Source organism: Pseudophryne corroboree, chromosome 8 (assembly GCF_028390025.1).
Source record: "Pseudophryne corroboree isolate aPseCor3 chromosome 8, aPseCor3.hap2, whole genome shotgun sequence".
NCBI classification, from domain to species: domain Eukaryota; kingdom Metazoa; phylum Chordata; class Amphibia; order Anura; family Myobatrachidae; genus Pseudophryne; species Pseudophryne corroboree.
Window position 1 is genome coordinate 400972767 of NC_086451.1, and position 14269 is coordinate 400987035.

The following is a 14269-nucleotide window of genomic DNA, read 5'->3' on the forward strand; positions in this document are numbered from 1 at the left end:
TAAGCATATGACACAGAATGGGGGTATAAAATTTGTCCAAACAATCCTTGCTTTGGAAAGGGTAATCAGTGTTTGGAATATCCACAGGAGCTGACGATTAGGTCATGATTGAGTGAACACTGAAAGTTTAACAGAGCAAAGGTAATAATTAACACCACAATTCTCAGTACACAATAAAGCTGAGATGAAAGGAAGCAAATAAATAATTGGCATACTACTAGGGGCAGGCAGCTGTTTCAAGAGATAAATGCTAACAAGCAAGAGAAGATGTGGGTATAGATATTAGCTGAGTAGGAGAGAGCTGTAATTGAAGTGCAAGAGAAAGGGTTACAAGAACAGGAGGGAAGAGGGCCCTGTTACAAGAAGGTTACAATCTAGGGGGAGGGGGAGACAGACAGGTGACATGAGGCACGAGCAAGCAGTATGTGGTCTGATGGCAGAAAAAAAATGAGGCAGAGATGGCTATGGCATGAGGCAGGGGGTTGGGGGAGTGGCCTTAAAACTTGGTGATGCGGAGGGGTACACTTTTTTAAACAATGTTTTTTATTGCATTTTGAAATCATTAATGATACAAAAATATACAATATAAAATTGTCTTTTTATTTTTTAATAAAGAAAGTACCATAAAAGGTTGAAAACACAAAAACAGAGAAGAGAGAGCATAAACAATATAAAATATACAAAAACAGTCAGATATTTGTTCTAAGAATCATGAGCAGGTAAAAAAGCTGGATAACAACCAAATTTGTACTATTAGTAAAAATAGAATAAAAAATAAATAAAATAAATTCAAAAACAAAAGGGAAAGGTTACAAATGATAACTAGCAGAGTCCAGGGAGAGCAGAGTAGTGTGAAAGGTACCAGGGAGACCATATATTATGAAAGGTAGTCACGGTGTTGTTTTGTAAACTCGTAATGTACTCCATAGAAGCTATTAAGTAAATGCGAGCATGGAGGGCGGCCAATGATGGTGTTTCCGAACATTTCCAATTTTTAGCAATCAGTGATTTTGCGGCATTGCAAACATGGACAATAAGTTTGCTTTGGTGTTTACTGACCAAATGGATTGGGGCATTCAGTAGCGCTACAGCAGGTACAGGTGTATCTAATATTTTTTTAATTAGTGCCCATGTTTGATTCCAAAAGGCCTCTATGATTGGGCAAGTCCACCATACATGAAAAAATGTGAAGATGCCTCCACAATTCCTCCAACATAAATTTGAAGATGAGGGGAAGATGGTATGGAGCTTAGTTGGTAGTAGGTACTGTACCATCTCATGTATACCTTGTAACATGTCTCTCTAATAGCCACACTTATAGAAGCTTTGGCAATTGTGGATCGAATAATGGACCTGGTCTGTCTCCCATGCTAGTTCTTGTATTTCTTAGTTGGTGGGAGTTGGGGCCAGAATGGAACAATATATAATAGAGAGATGTTTCCTTTGCATCCTACTGAGTGTAAACACAAGCGTTCAAACAGATAGCAATCAATGTTTACTGGAGAGAAATTGAAAGTTGACAAAACTCAGAATTTGAGTAGATTGGAATTGGAGAGAGGCAGGGATTGAATAGGTGGTTTGAAGGTCAGCAAATGTGGCCAGAGCAGATTGGCCTTTCACCTGGTTGAACCTAACAATTTGTAGCTTTTGCCAATAAGATGCCATGGACCCCTCCCTTCCCGGGGGGTAAAAGAGGGTGATTTGAGATAGGAGAGATAGTAGACAGGAAATGGGCACATCTAGGGATAGGTGGAGTCTGTCCCACCGTTTGAAAGTAAATCGTACTGTTGGGATTGCACAGACTGAGGCTGGTCCAAGTGATCTGGAAAGCCACATTATCCCATGCAATTTTCCATCTTTAAGCATAGCGTTTTCAAGATCTACCCATCTCATGCATGTGGGTGCAGAGTGCCATGTTATTATCTGATTTAATTAAGCCGCATGGTAGTAAGAGCGAAACATAGGGAGACCAAGACCGCATTCAGATACAGATTTAGTAAGTATTTTGAGGAAAAGACAAAAAGTCTGAAGGACAATGCACAGGTCAAAAATAAATAAATAATGTAATTATGCAAAACCAACCAATAAAGGAGACTATAGTCGGGGCTGAAAAAAGCCCGGAATTAATTAGAAGTGGGTTGGAGGCGCGCCACTAAGCTGAGTTACTATGTTTTTTCTAGGAGTTATTAGTGTAAACCACTAGTGGGCTTATCACTAAAGGAAAGGCTTAGGGTGAGATTCAAATGATATATCACGTCCAATTTCCTTTCTAAAATGATCTCTGTTATCGCGCATATTGCTCCCATATTAATCAGGTTTACTGTGTAAAGGGTAGGGTGCCTCGCTACTCTGGGCATAGCGAGCTGAAATAATGATACAACGTCCCTCAGGGCAGAAACAGAATGAGTATGAAAAGCGGTGAAAAGAATTGAATTCCGCCCTTATTGTGTGGCGCACTCTTTTGAAATGTTGATACAGTATTAAAACTTAACTTTTATTCAACATTTAAAATAAATCTCTATAATCAGGCATGGTAATTCATCTGATAGCCTGAGAGTACAAAATCATAAAATTATTGCCCAGGAATTAGAGTGTTAAAATAATGTCTAAATCCTCCAATACAATAAGGGGAAGAAGAAAAGAAAAACAAAAAAAGGGAAAAATGTATGTTAAGCTAAGTGATATTTTACTTGAAGTTATTAGTGCTTCTTGGCTACTAATATACTCTATTAAGGAGACTTGATATATTTATTGTCTCTGTCATTATTTGGACATTAATTGCTCTCTAAGAAACTTCCAACACTGCGAATCAATAGCGTTCAGTGTGTGTCTGGGATGACAGTTTCTGTATTGCTTCAAGAGAAAAAGAGAAGGGAGAAGGAAACCCTATTGTATGAGTATTCAGCGATATTCCTGATCCTAATTTATGCTTGAGAGGATAGTATGAAAGTATTGTAACATATAGCCACCTTTTACACCAGTCTACTGATCAAGACTGCAGTAACAGTGCAAATGTGATTTGATACATGTCCACCAGTTTGCAACAATGTGTGGCTGACAGAACAATTCATGCAAGAGACCAGATAATAGATACACTGTCTCTAGTAATGTTGTATCCAATAAACGGATAAAGAGTTCTGTAAGTGAAGAATAGAAATGGAAGCAAGTGATAAATATTCAAATGTTTCTTATTACTGTAAACAATGTACGTATAATAACACAAATAAGTGAACATAGGTGACTGATCTCCATCCTCTCAAAGGGAAAAAAACGGGTGTGGTTCGTTTTATCGACAGTATCTAGGTTGACAATGTTTAGGTCGACCACTATAGGTCGACAGTCACTAGGTCGACATGGATGGAAGGTCGACAGGGTTTCTAGGTCGACATGTGCTAGGTCGACAGGTCTAAAGGTCGACATGAGGAATTTTTATTTTTTTTGCGTCGTTTTGTTCGTAGAGTGACCGGGATCCCAAATTAGTGCACCGCGTCCCCTCGCATGGCTCGCTTCACTCGCCATGCTTCGGGCATGGTGCCTTCGCTCCGCTACCGCTTCGCTTGGCACACTTTACCGTTCCAATCGTAGTCCACGTGGATCGTTAAGTATGAAAGAATAAAAAATAAAAATAAAAATTTGAAAAACTCATGTCGACCTTTAGACCTGTCGACCTAGCACATGTCGACCTAGAAACCCTGTCGACCTTCCATCCATGTCGACCTAGTGACTGTCGACCTATAGTGGTCGACCTAAACATTGTCGACCTAGACACTGTCGATCTTCAGACCGGATCCCGAAAAAAACGGTATATACCTTGTTAATAAACAGAGAACAACTGATAATTCACTCCGTAGTGATATAATTTCTAATACCTTTGAAGTAGAAACTTATTTCAAAAAGCGCATATAGATATAAGAGCCATATCCCCAGAAAATTAGTTACTCATGAACGATTAAATTAGACATATAGGTATCTGTAACTATGTCTTAAATTGATAGCAGGGACAATTGTGTTGTAATTCTCAATTTATCTCTAGTCCTAACATTGAGATTAATTTGTACAGACACACCAGAGTTAAGGTAAAGAGGCCTTATGTTTTATACTTATTCCCAACCAAAGGATAGTGAAATGGCCATTCAAATTTCCAATAATGTGATTGGACCTCTCTCAGATTGTCATATACCCATGCACGTAGCCCCTTTGATGGCTAAGTTCAACCGTGTGATATATTAAGACATTCAGTTGAAATTCATAGGTAGCTTCAAAGTGTAAGACTGTTATATGTTTATTATGACACGTCAGAGTTGATACCACCTTAGGAATACATGAGCTGAGAGATAAAGAGTCCTAGGTGTGTGGAAACGGATTCCCTTTCTACTGTTGCTCCATGTGCCACAATGGGCAGTGAATGAAAACAATGAGAGCGGGGAAGAGCCGTCCACCAGAGGACTGAAAGGAAAGAGCAGTGCTACATCCCCCCTCCCCTGTTGCATAAGAGCATTGCAGGGGGGGGCGCAGATGTGAGACAGTGGATGAGAGGGCGGCTCTGAATACCTTATTAATGTCACGCCTGGTGTGCCTGTGAGAGAGCAAGGTGAGTTCTCCGTCAATTTCAGAGTACCGCTACAGGAGCCGGACGCCGGGTCGGGTGTGATTCCCGCACCTCCGTACACTATGCGTGCCCACGTCCAGAGCAGAGTCAAGTCTCCGTCACTTGCAGGGAGCCGTTACGGGATCCTGACGCTGGGTCGGGTGTAATTCCCACACTTCCGTGAATGATGCGCGCCCACGTCCCGCTGATGATGTGGGTGCAGAGTGTCATGTTATTATCTGATTTAATTAAGCCGCATGGTAGTAAGAGCAAAACATAGGGTGATCAAGACCGCATTCAGATACAGATTTAGTAAGGATAGTTCTACGTATACAAGGTTTACCATGTGCCCAGACGAAGCAGTTACACAGCGCCTGCATGGATTCTAGAGCTGACATCAGAACAGATATGGGCAGGGTCTGAAACAAGTACAATAGTCTTGGAAGGAGATTCATTTTGATCGTGTTGATCCTAAAGTTTGCCATTGCGTTAAGTCTTTGGTTAGCATTTGGAACACAGGGAAGTAGTTAGCCTGGTACAGAAGGGAGTAAGACTTGGTGACAGAGATGCCAATGTATTTGATAGCTTTAGGGTGCCATGTTAAGGGAAGAAGTTGTGGGGAGCAGTTGTGAAGAAATACAGAGAGCCATGGCTTCAGACTTTGAGCTATTCATTTTGTACCCAGAGAGGGAATCATAATTTTGCAAATCTGACAAAAGATTATGGATGTACACCAATGGATTAGACAGGGTGAGAAGAATATCGTCTGCAAAAATATACATTTTGTTTTGATTCTTCCACACTGCAATGCTCTTGATATCAGGATTAGCTCTAATTCTAGCCGTTAGTGGCTCAATGCACATAGCAAAGAAGAGAGGGTAGAGGGGGCACCCCTGTATCATTCCATTTCCCAGAGCAAACCATGGGGAGTGCAGACCATTCGTCAGAACAGTAAATGTTGGTTGAGCACAGAGAGAATTGATGGCTTGTAGATAGTTACCACACAAACTAACTGATGACAAGGTGTTAAACATAAAAGGTCATAGGAGATGATCGAACGCCTTTTCTGAGACTAAGGCCAAAACAATTTAAGGAATCTTATTAGCATTGGAATAGTTAATTAAATCTATTTTTTGTCTTGTATTGTCCAAGGCCTGGCGTTAAGGGATAAAGCCTACCTGGTATGGAGGGTAACACTCCATTTAGTCTGGTGGCCAGAATCTTATCAAATAGCTTGAGATCAGTGTTGATCAGGGAAATGGGACGATAGCTGGTGCAGAGGGTGGGATATTTTCCTGGTTTGGGAATGACAATGATTCTAGAAGTGGTGGAGTCTGGATAAAATGGAGCTCTGTGCAAGACTGCATTGAACACCCGAATTAGTTGAGGGGAGAGTTGATGGGTAAATCATTTATAATAAGCCATCATAAAGCCACCTGGGCCAGGAGTTTTTGATGGCTTTTGTGTCTTAAGAGCAGAAACAAATTACTCCTCTTTAATATCTACCAGCAGAGCACAAGCTGCAGATTCAGAGATAATAGGGAGCTTACAAGGAATCCCTGAACATGTGAAGATGCGTCAGTTGGGGACGTCAGATTATACAGAGCTTCATAATAATGGGCGAAAGTCCCACCAATTTCCTTAGGATTGTATACCAAGTTTCCTGAAGAGTCTTTAATTGATAAATTAGCCTGTGAAGCCCACTTAGATCAACATCTACAGGCTAGTAACGTTTGAGCTTTGTTGCTCTTGTCATAAAACTTTTGATTGGCCCATTTGAGGCTCTTCTCAACTCGTTCAGCTAGAAGGGCATGCAGCTCAGCCCTCTTCCGGGAGCGTTGGGATAAAGTTTTTCTAGATAGTGTTCTTTAGTTCTCTCAGATAAAAAAGGCAATTTCCAAGTTTAAAGATGCTATCAACGTCTCTTGGGATTTTTTACAGCGGTAGGCGAATTGGATGATATGCCCTCTAATCACCACTTTGTTTGCCACCCAGACTGTAGTGAAAGGAAGTTCAGAAGAAGAGTTGAGCAGAAAATACTCCTCCAAAGAGGCCTCTAATGAGAAGTGGTCAGGAGTGTTAAGGGAGATAGAGGAATGGACTGCTGCCTGGGATAAAGAGGCACATCCTAAAAACAGATCGATTTGTGAATACGAATTATGAGGGTTAGAGGAAAAAGTGTAATCTCTAATTGTGGGGTTGAAAGATCTCCATATGTCAAATAAATCAGCCTCAGCCATATGTCTCCAGAGAGCTGTCAACCCAGGAACAGGGGAGTTGTCACTGAGATTACCCAATTTATCTAGAGTTTGGAGTAAAACTGTATTAAAGTCTCCTCTGACCAATGTTTTACCGCATCTAAATTCAGAGAGAGTACTAACATTTTTTTGAAGAATTGGGAGTGGCCGAGTTAAGAGCATAAACCACTGGCTAAGGTTTCCTCCTCATGTCCCAATTTACCCTTTAGAATCAGATAGCTCCCTTCATTGTCAGCTTTAGTGTCTGACAATACAAATGGGAAAGATAAATGAAGTAATATAGCCACACCATTACATTGAGAGATATTGTTGGAGTAGTGTACAGTCGGGTAGTGTTTAGAATCTAATGAGGGGTTACTCCCTGAGTTAAGGTTGGTTTCTTGTAAAAAAAATACAATCACCATGTAGGAGTTTCAATGAGTGGATCAAATGAGTGCTTTTCTGTGGAGTGTTAAGGCCCTTAGTATTGATGGAGATGCACTTAAAAGGCATAGTGATAGAGAAACAAGATAAAAGTACAATATATGACAAAGAAAGGAGTCTGCTAATAAAAAATAAGTAGAGAAATGCTAAGGATGGGTATGGGGAGGAGAAAGTAGCTAGGGCCACCAAAATGAGTTGTAGACTGCTACTGCAAATGACCTCTAGCAGGGGGGAAAGCTCGAAGGCAAGATTTAATGATTGGGAGTATTACCCGAGTCACAAAGTGAAATAAACAATTTTAAATACAATAATCCCAAAAAGTGGGGATGGAGAGGCCTGGTGGGATCCCAGCAATTCCCACCCAGATCAAGAACACAGTAGTATATATGAAAAAAATGGATTTTAAAATGACTGAGCCAAGTTTCGGCCTAAAAAATGGTAAACATATTCAACATACTGAATCTTAGGTAACATTTGTTTACAACATAGTAGAAATTGAAATAAGTACAAATTCAGCGAGCTAGTATTATATAGACCAATAATTCTAAAACTGTATAACAGAAAGCTAGCAAAGGCCATTAGATTAGAACAATTATAGTAAGGTATATATGACCTTACAAGCAGCTATTTCAAGTCAGGGAGTCCTGAGGCCGATTATCTGATTGTGAAGAGACTATAGCGGGATTAAGACTGAGTTTACGAAGGGGATCCTTCCCCTCCTCTACTGACCTTACAGTGTAAGGTTTCTCTTTAATGTCCACCAACAGGTGAAATGGTAAACCCCATTTGTTTCCATCTTGTTGCATGGTCACTGTGAGCAAGTCTCTTCTCTTGGCAATAGTTGAAGGAGCCAGGTCTTGGAAGATCTGAAGTTTTGACCCTTCGGCCAAATTACAGGAAGACAATCTACTGGACATAGTGATCACGTTCTCGGTCTTGAAAGAGAGCAATTTGAGTATGACATATCTACGAGGGCTAGTGTCCTTTGGTCTAGGCCTTAAAGCTCTATGGGCCCATTCACTTTGAAAAATGGTAGCATCTTCCGTGGGTAGGAAGTGTAAAAAAGTCGAATGAGATAAGCCTCTATATCACTAGGTAATATTGGTTCTGGGATATTAGAGATTATTACGCTTCACCCGGTTTTCTAAATGTTCTTTTTTTTCTCTCAGGAGATCTAGCTCACTGTAGTCGTTTTTCATATACTTCGCAAAGTTACCTTAGTTTTCTTGGACCTTGTCCACATGGGTTTCAAGTGAGGTGGTGCGGGAGGATAGTTCTGTCATATCTGCTTTAAGCTCGCTGACTGCCTTTTGAAGTGTGGTGGTGAAGGATTCCTTAAGGTCAATAATAAGAACCCGCAAGTTTTTAATATCACCCCTAGTGGCCAGTGACAATGTTGAATCCATCTCAGACAACGTAGGAGGGCTTTTTGGAGATTGATGTGAAAGATGCTTTTCCTGGTGGAGGAAATGATGGGATTTTTCCTGAGCTCCTTTCGTTATAATTTTTTTGAAATACAGCTCATAGTACCATTGATTATTTTTTTGTATGCAGTAGACACATACTGCGGAATAATATAATAAAGTGGTCCACTGTGATAAATGTAAGCTCTGGGTAGGAAAATTTGGATTTTTAAGGTAGCATTGTTAGATAAAAAACAATAAGGCAGAAGGGCAGGTATAGGTGTCCAGTGCTAGATACCAGAAAATCCGTCACTTAAATAGCTGCAGTGGTTGTCACAATAACGTCTGTTCTGAGAGCAGTCAGCACAAATAATATTAAACCCTTGAGATAGCAGTCAGGGGAGCGTTCAGTTTATAAGGACAATTGAACCCAGGATCTACTGTATAGTCTTCTGAGGAAGTGTCCAAATAATACACCTAATGCAGCTCAGCCGAGTGGGTCCTCCCAGAGCTGTTGATTATTTCACAGAAGGGTCACTGTAAATGCTCACTGCAATGTTGTCCTTCTGGGTGCACTGATGGGCAGGATCCTGAAAGTAGATGAAAGAGCCTAGGCAAGCTCTGATCCCACATAGTTGCAGAGGGGAAGAGAATATCCACCCCTTGTATAATTCCAAAATGTCGTGATCCTGGAGCTCCGGCCTTCGACCATGGGAGGACCCTTCTTTGGGCAGGGGGAGCAGACTATTAGCGGGTCAGATTGGCGGGAGTCAGGAGATGTCCCAGGAGGCATGCCACAATGACATTACAGTGGCAGGAACAGGACATGTGGCAGGGAAAGCCACTAATTGAGGCCATGGCTGCACCTCGATAGTAGGCCACGGTCACGTAGGGCACCTCTGGAGCCCAAATGAACCAGTCATAGGAAGCCAAGGCGAAGCTTAGTTATCCTAGAGGACACACACAGCCGGTAAGGATTGGGAACCCACTGAAACATGCCTCCAAAGCATTGTGGTCTCAGGAACTGAAGTGCAGCACAGCCTCTTCCACACCCCCAGGAGAGTACATTTTAATAAACAGGTGGGTTTTCAGTGCCCGTTTGAAGATTTGCAAGGTCAAGGAGAGTCTAATAGAGCGAGGGAGCTAGTTCCATTGAAGGGGGGCAGCGAGGGCAAAATCTTGGATTCGCGCATGGGATGCAGTGACCAGTGTAAAGAAGAGGCAATGGCCACTGGCCAACCGGAAAGGGCAGGAGGGAGTATGTAAGGAGATTAGGTTAGAAATGTAGAGAGCAGTGGAGTTAGAGAGGACCTTGTACAGTATGTGAGGGTGAGGAGTTTGAAGAGGATTCTGTAGGGGAATGGAAACCAGTGCCGGTTGAAGTGGACTGGCAAGTGTGGAGCGCCAAGAAATAATTATAAGACTAGCTGATAACAGATTGGAGTGGAATGGAGTGAGATGAGAGTGTGGGAGGCCAGTGAGGAGAATGTTGCAATAGTCAAGCCATGAGATGACCAGTGAGTGGATAATAAATTGAAACACACTCTGGGAGAGGAAAGGTCTGATATGAGTGATGTTGCATAGCTAGATCTAATAGGATTGAGTAAGAGATTGGACATGCGGGGCAAAGGAGATGGAGGAGTCAAGAGTGACACCCAAGCAGTGGAGTTGGGGAACAGGGAGATGAAGGTGTTGTCAACAGTGATATAAATATTGTGAGGGTGGAAAATTTGGATGGAGGAGAGATGACGAGTTACGTCTTGTCCACATTGAGCATTATGAAGTTATTTGCACATCCAGGAGGAGATGGAGGAGAGACATCTGGATGACCAAGAGGACAGAAGGGGAGAGGTCAGGAGAGGAGAGGTATAGTTGCACATCATTGGCATAGAGGTGGTATTAAAGGCCGAAGGAGCTTTAGAGCCCACCCAGTTAAGAGCTGTACAGGGAGAAGAGGACCAAGGATAGAACTCTGGGGGACACTGACATGGAGTATGGAAGAGGGTGAGGTGGAGCCAGAGGCAGAGACCAAGAAGGAGTGGTTAGCAAGGTAAAACGTGAACCAGGCAAGTACAGTTCTAGAGAGGACAAAGGTCTAAAGGGTGTGAAGGAGTAGAGGATGATCCACAGTGTTGGAGGGTGAGCAGAGAGAAGTGACCCACGGATTTGGCTGAAAGCAGGTCATTGGTTACTTTCACAAGGACAGTTTCAGTGGAGTGGAGTGGAGTGGAGTAGGTGAAAGCTAGATAGAAGAGGATCGAGGATGGAGTTGTCAGAGAGGTAGCTGGTGAATTGGCTGCATACCAACCACTCAAATAGTTTGGAGGTGAACAGGAGAAAAGAGATGGGGCAATAGCTAGTGGGTGAAGAAGTGTAAAGGTTGGATTTATTAAGCATAGATGAGATGAGCATGTTTGAATGGCAAGGGAAAGATGCCGGTAGATAATGATAGGTTGAAGAGGTGTGCAAGGTGGGAGCAGGCAGTGGGGTGGAGGGAGAGGAAGAAGTGGGAGGGGTGGGAGTCCAGGGGACAGGTGAAAGGGAGACAGGATAAGAAGAGGGATTGGACTTCCTTGTGTGATGTGTGGGGTAGAAGAAGCTCAAGGTGGAATGGCTGGAAAGAGGATGGTGGGGGTGGTGAGGTGATAAGGGGGGAGTTTTCATGTTGTATTGCTTCATTTTTGGAGAAGGAGGCAAAGTCAGTGGTAGGGAGGGTGGATGTGAGGGGAGAATGGGGAGATGAAGGAGAGTGTTGAAAGTATCAAATAGGTGGTAGGGACTGATGGACTTAGAAGAATTGCTTGGCAATGGAGAGGGCAGAGCAGAAGAATGAGAAAATACACTTGTAATGGAGGAAGCCCGCCAGAGAGCGAGATTTCATCCAGAGGTTTTTCCAGGAACCTGGTCAGTTTGGAGTGCCAAGGTTGGGGTTTAAAATAGCAGAGGGGGACAGAGGAGATGAGTGCAACAGAATCAAGTGTGGAGGTGACAATGAAGCTATAAAATAGGTCGCCTGTTTTGAACAGGCCATGGTGGATTGAGGAAAAAGGAGAGTATCAAGGGAGGATAGGATAGCGGAGTCAAGAGATCTGAGATTGCACCTGGTGATGGTGGGTTTGGGTGCAAGGAGGATAAGTGAGGGTAAAAGAGAGTATATGGTGGTCAGAGAAGGGGAAGGGAGACTTTCAGAAGTCAGATGAATCACATCATTGGTTGAAGACAAGGTCAAGGGAGTGGCCAAACAATGAGTGAGGGTAGGGGTCCATTGAGAAAGACCAAAGGAGGAAGAGGGGGTGACAAGATTAGTGGATACTGGTTTAGTGATGTCAATAGGGATGTAAGAGTCACCAAGGATGATAGAGGGAAGGTCAGAGGAGCAAAGTTGTTAAGGAATGGGGTAGAGTGTTCCGGGGGGAAGGGGTTGAGGAGTGGGCATTAGTTAACTACCACATGGAGGTGAATGGGGTAGAAGAGATGGATAGAGTGGACCTCTAAGGTGGATAAAATGAGGGAGGGTTCGGGTGATATGACACAAATTGTGCAGTTTGGGAAGAGGAGGATGTCAGGTCTGACAGAGTTAGTGATTGAGAAGCCCTCATAGGAGAGGGCAGAAGAGGAGATCGAGTCAGAGTAGGAGGCATATGTTTCGGTGATAGTGAGAAGGTTAAGAGAGCTGGAGATGAGGAGGTTGTGGATAGTGGGCAGCTTGTTGCAGATTGATTTTGCATTCGAGAGTGCATATAAGAAAGGAAGGGAATGGATAGGAGAGATGTGAATCACGTTGGCTGGGTTGTGGGTGCAGGGTGGTAGTGGTAGTGAACTGGGGGTGGGTTTAGAACCGGCGTAGTGGATTGGTATGGGGCAGGGTCTAGGAGCTATAGCTCCAGTACAGTACATTAGTGGTGATCTGAGGAATGTTATAAAGTGGAGTAGGTTAAAATACTAACAAAAAAATAAACACATGTTTAAAGTGGGTGTACTAAAAGCATTTTATTTCTGTAACCTCAAATGTATAATTATATTAGCAGTGCCCATGGGGCAGTGCAATCTGCACTGTACAGAAATCCATAACTCTCTTCAGCACTTTATCTAGAAATATTGGGGCATAAAATAAGTTTCATATTTCAAAAGCACTCATTGTAATCAAGTAACCTAAAATATTTTTCTGTGCTCTACAACATGGATGATTACAAAGGGAGGTTATATAATTTTTATAAAGTGCTGACCACAATGTACTGTATTATGAACAGAGTTTATCTTTGATTACAAAAAATTATATCATAAATGTCTTACAGTACATAAGTTTGTATGTTACATTATTTGGTTCCATCCCCAGATGTATGATACGTTACCATGGCTGATGAGATATATTCCTGGCCGTCACCACAAGATAAATCGTCTGCTAAAGAAGCTCAGCCACTTTGTAGAAACAAGAGTCCAAATTAACTTGAAAACTTTGGATCCTGATAACCCGAGAGATTATGTTGATGCTTTCCTCATTAAAATGGACAAGGTATGTAAATATAGTTATTAGGATAGATTAATATAGTTTTAATATGATAACTGTATATATATATAGGGGTACATTTACTAAGCAGTGATAAGAGCAGAGAAGTGAGCAGGTGGAGAAGTTGCCTATGGCAACCAATCAGCACTGAAGTAACATCTATCATTTTCATACTATAAAATGATACAGAGTTGCTGATTGGTTGATGGGAAAATTTCTCCACTGGCTCACTTCTCCGCTCTTATCACTGCTTAGTAAATGTTCCCCATAGAGAGAGAACAGATTTGTTTCAGATGGAGTACTTGAGGAGTTATGAGGATGTTCTTTATTGAGTAATAAGAGGAACATATTGGAAAGCATTGCATGGCGTCATATGAACAGTTATAGTGTTGGAAGTAAATAAAAAAGTATTTTCCTGAGGTGTATAATATACAATATCCCTAAATTGGGAGTCACATAAACATAAAAAGAGAGGAGTTTGCGAGAAAATCACAGGCATGCTGGAACCGTTTTATGGGTGTGTCATACACCCATAAAACGGGTGTGCAAATTCTCATGCAGCTGGAGAGGTCCAGGCATCTTACTCATTCTAAGACAAGATAGAGTTGGTCAGAGGTTCGGTGGTGCAGATATTAGATGCCGGCAGTGGGAGTCTCCAAGCACAAGATGGTGTCTGAGTCATTAGCATATTTTAGCAAGTTCACTACATAGGAAATTATAGCTGTGCATGCAACGGTATGCACCTCTGTATCAAGCCCTGTGTGTGTACGCATATGCATCCATAAATAACAAATTGTTCCTGGTGCTAGTGTAATTTAAAAGGTCTTACAGATGTAGCCATGCTAATCTATCCTCCATGTGGCATGTAGTGCAAAAATCTAGTCGAAGTTAGGTTTGCCTGTGCCTTGTCGCAGCGTAGTGTATTCAGTCACAGTGTAATGAATTAAGGAGGTCATTCCAAGTTGATCGCTCGCTGCTGATTTTCGCAGCGCAGCGATCAGGTGAAAAAATTGCATTTCTGCGCATGCGTATGCCCCGCAATGCGCATGCACGACGTACGGGTACAAACCTCTTTGTGGTTGTGCTCAGG

General features: G+C 42.2%; 1 pseudogene; it reads left to right on the forward strand.

The window, feature by feature from the left end:
• The window catches only part of LOC134949885 (cytochrome P450 2G1-like), a 138736-nt pseudogene that overhangs the window by 54178 nt on the left and 70289 nt on the right, over nt 1–14269 (forward strand).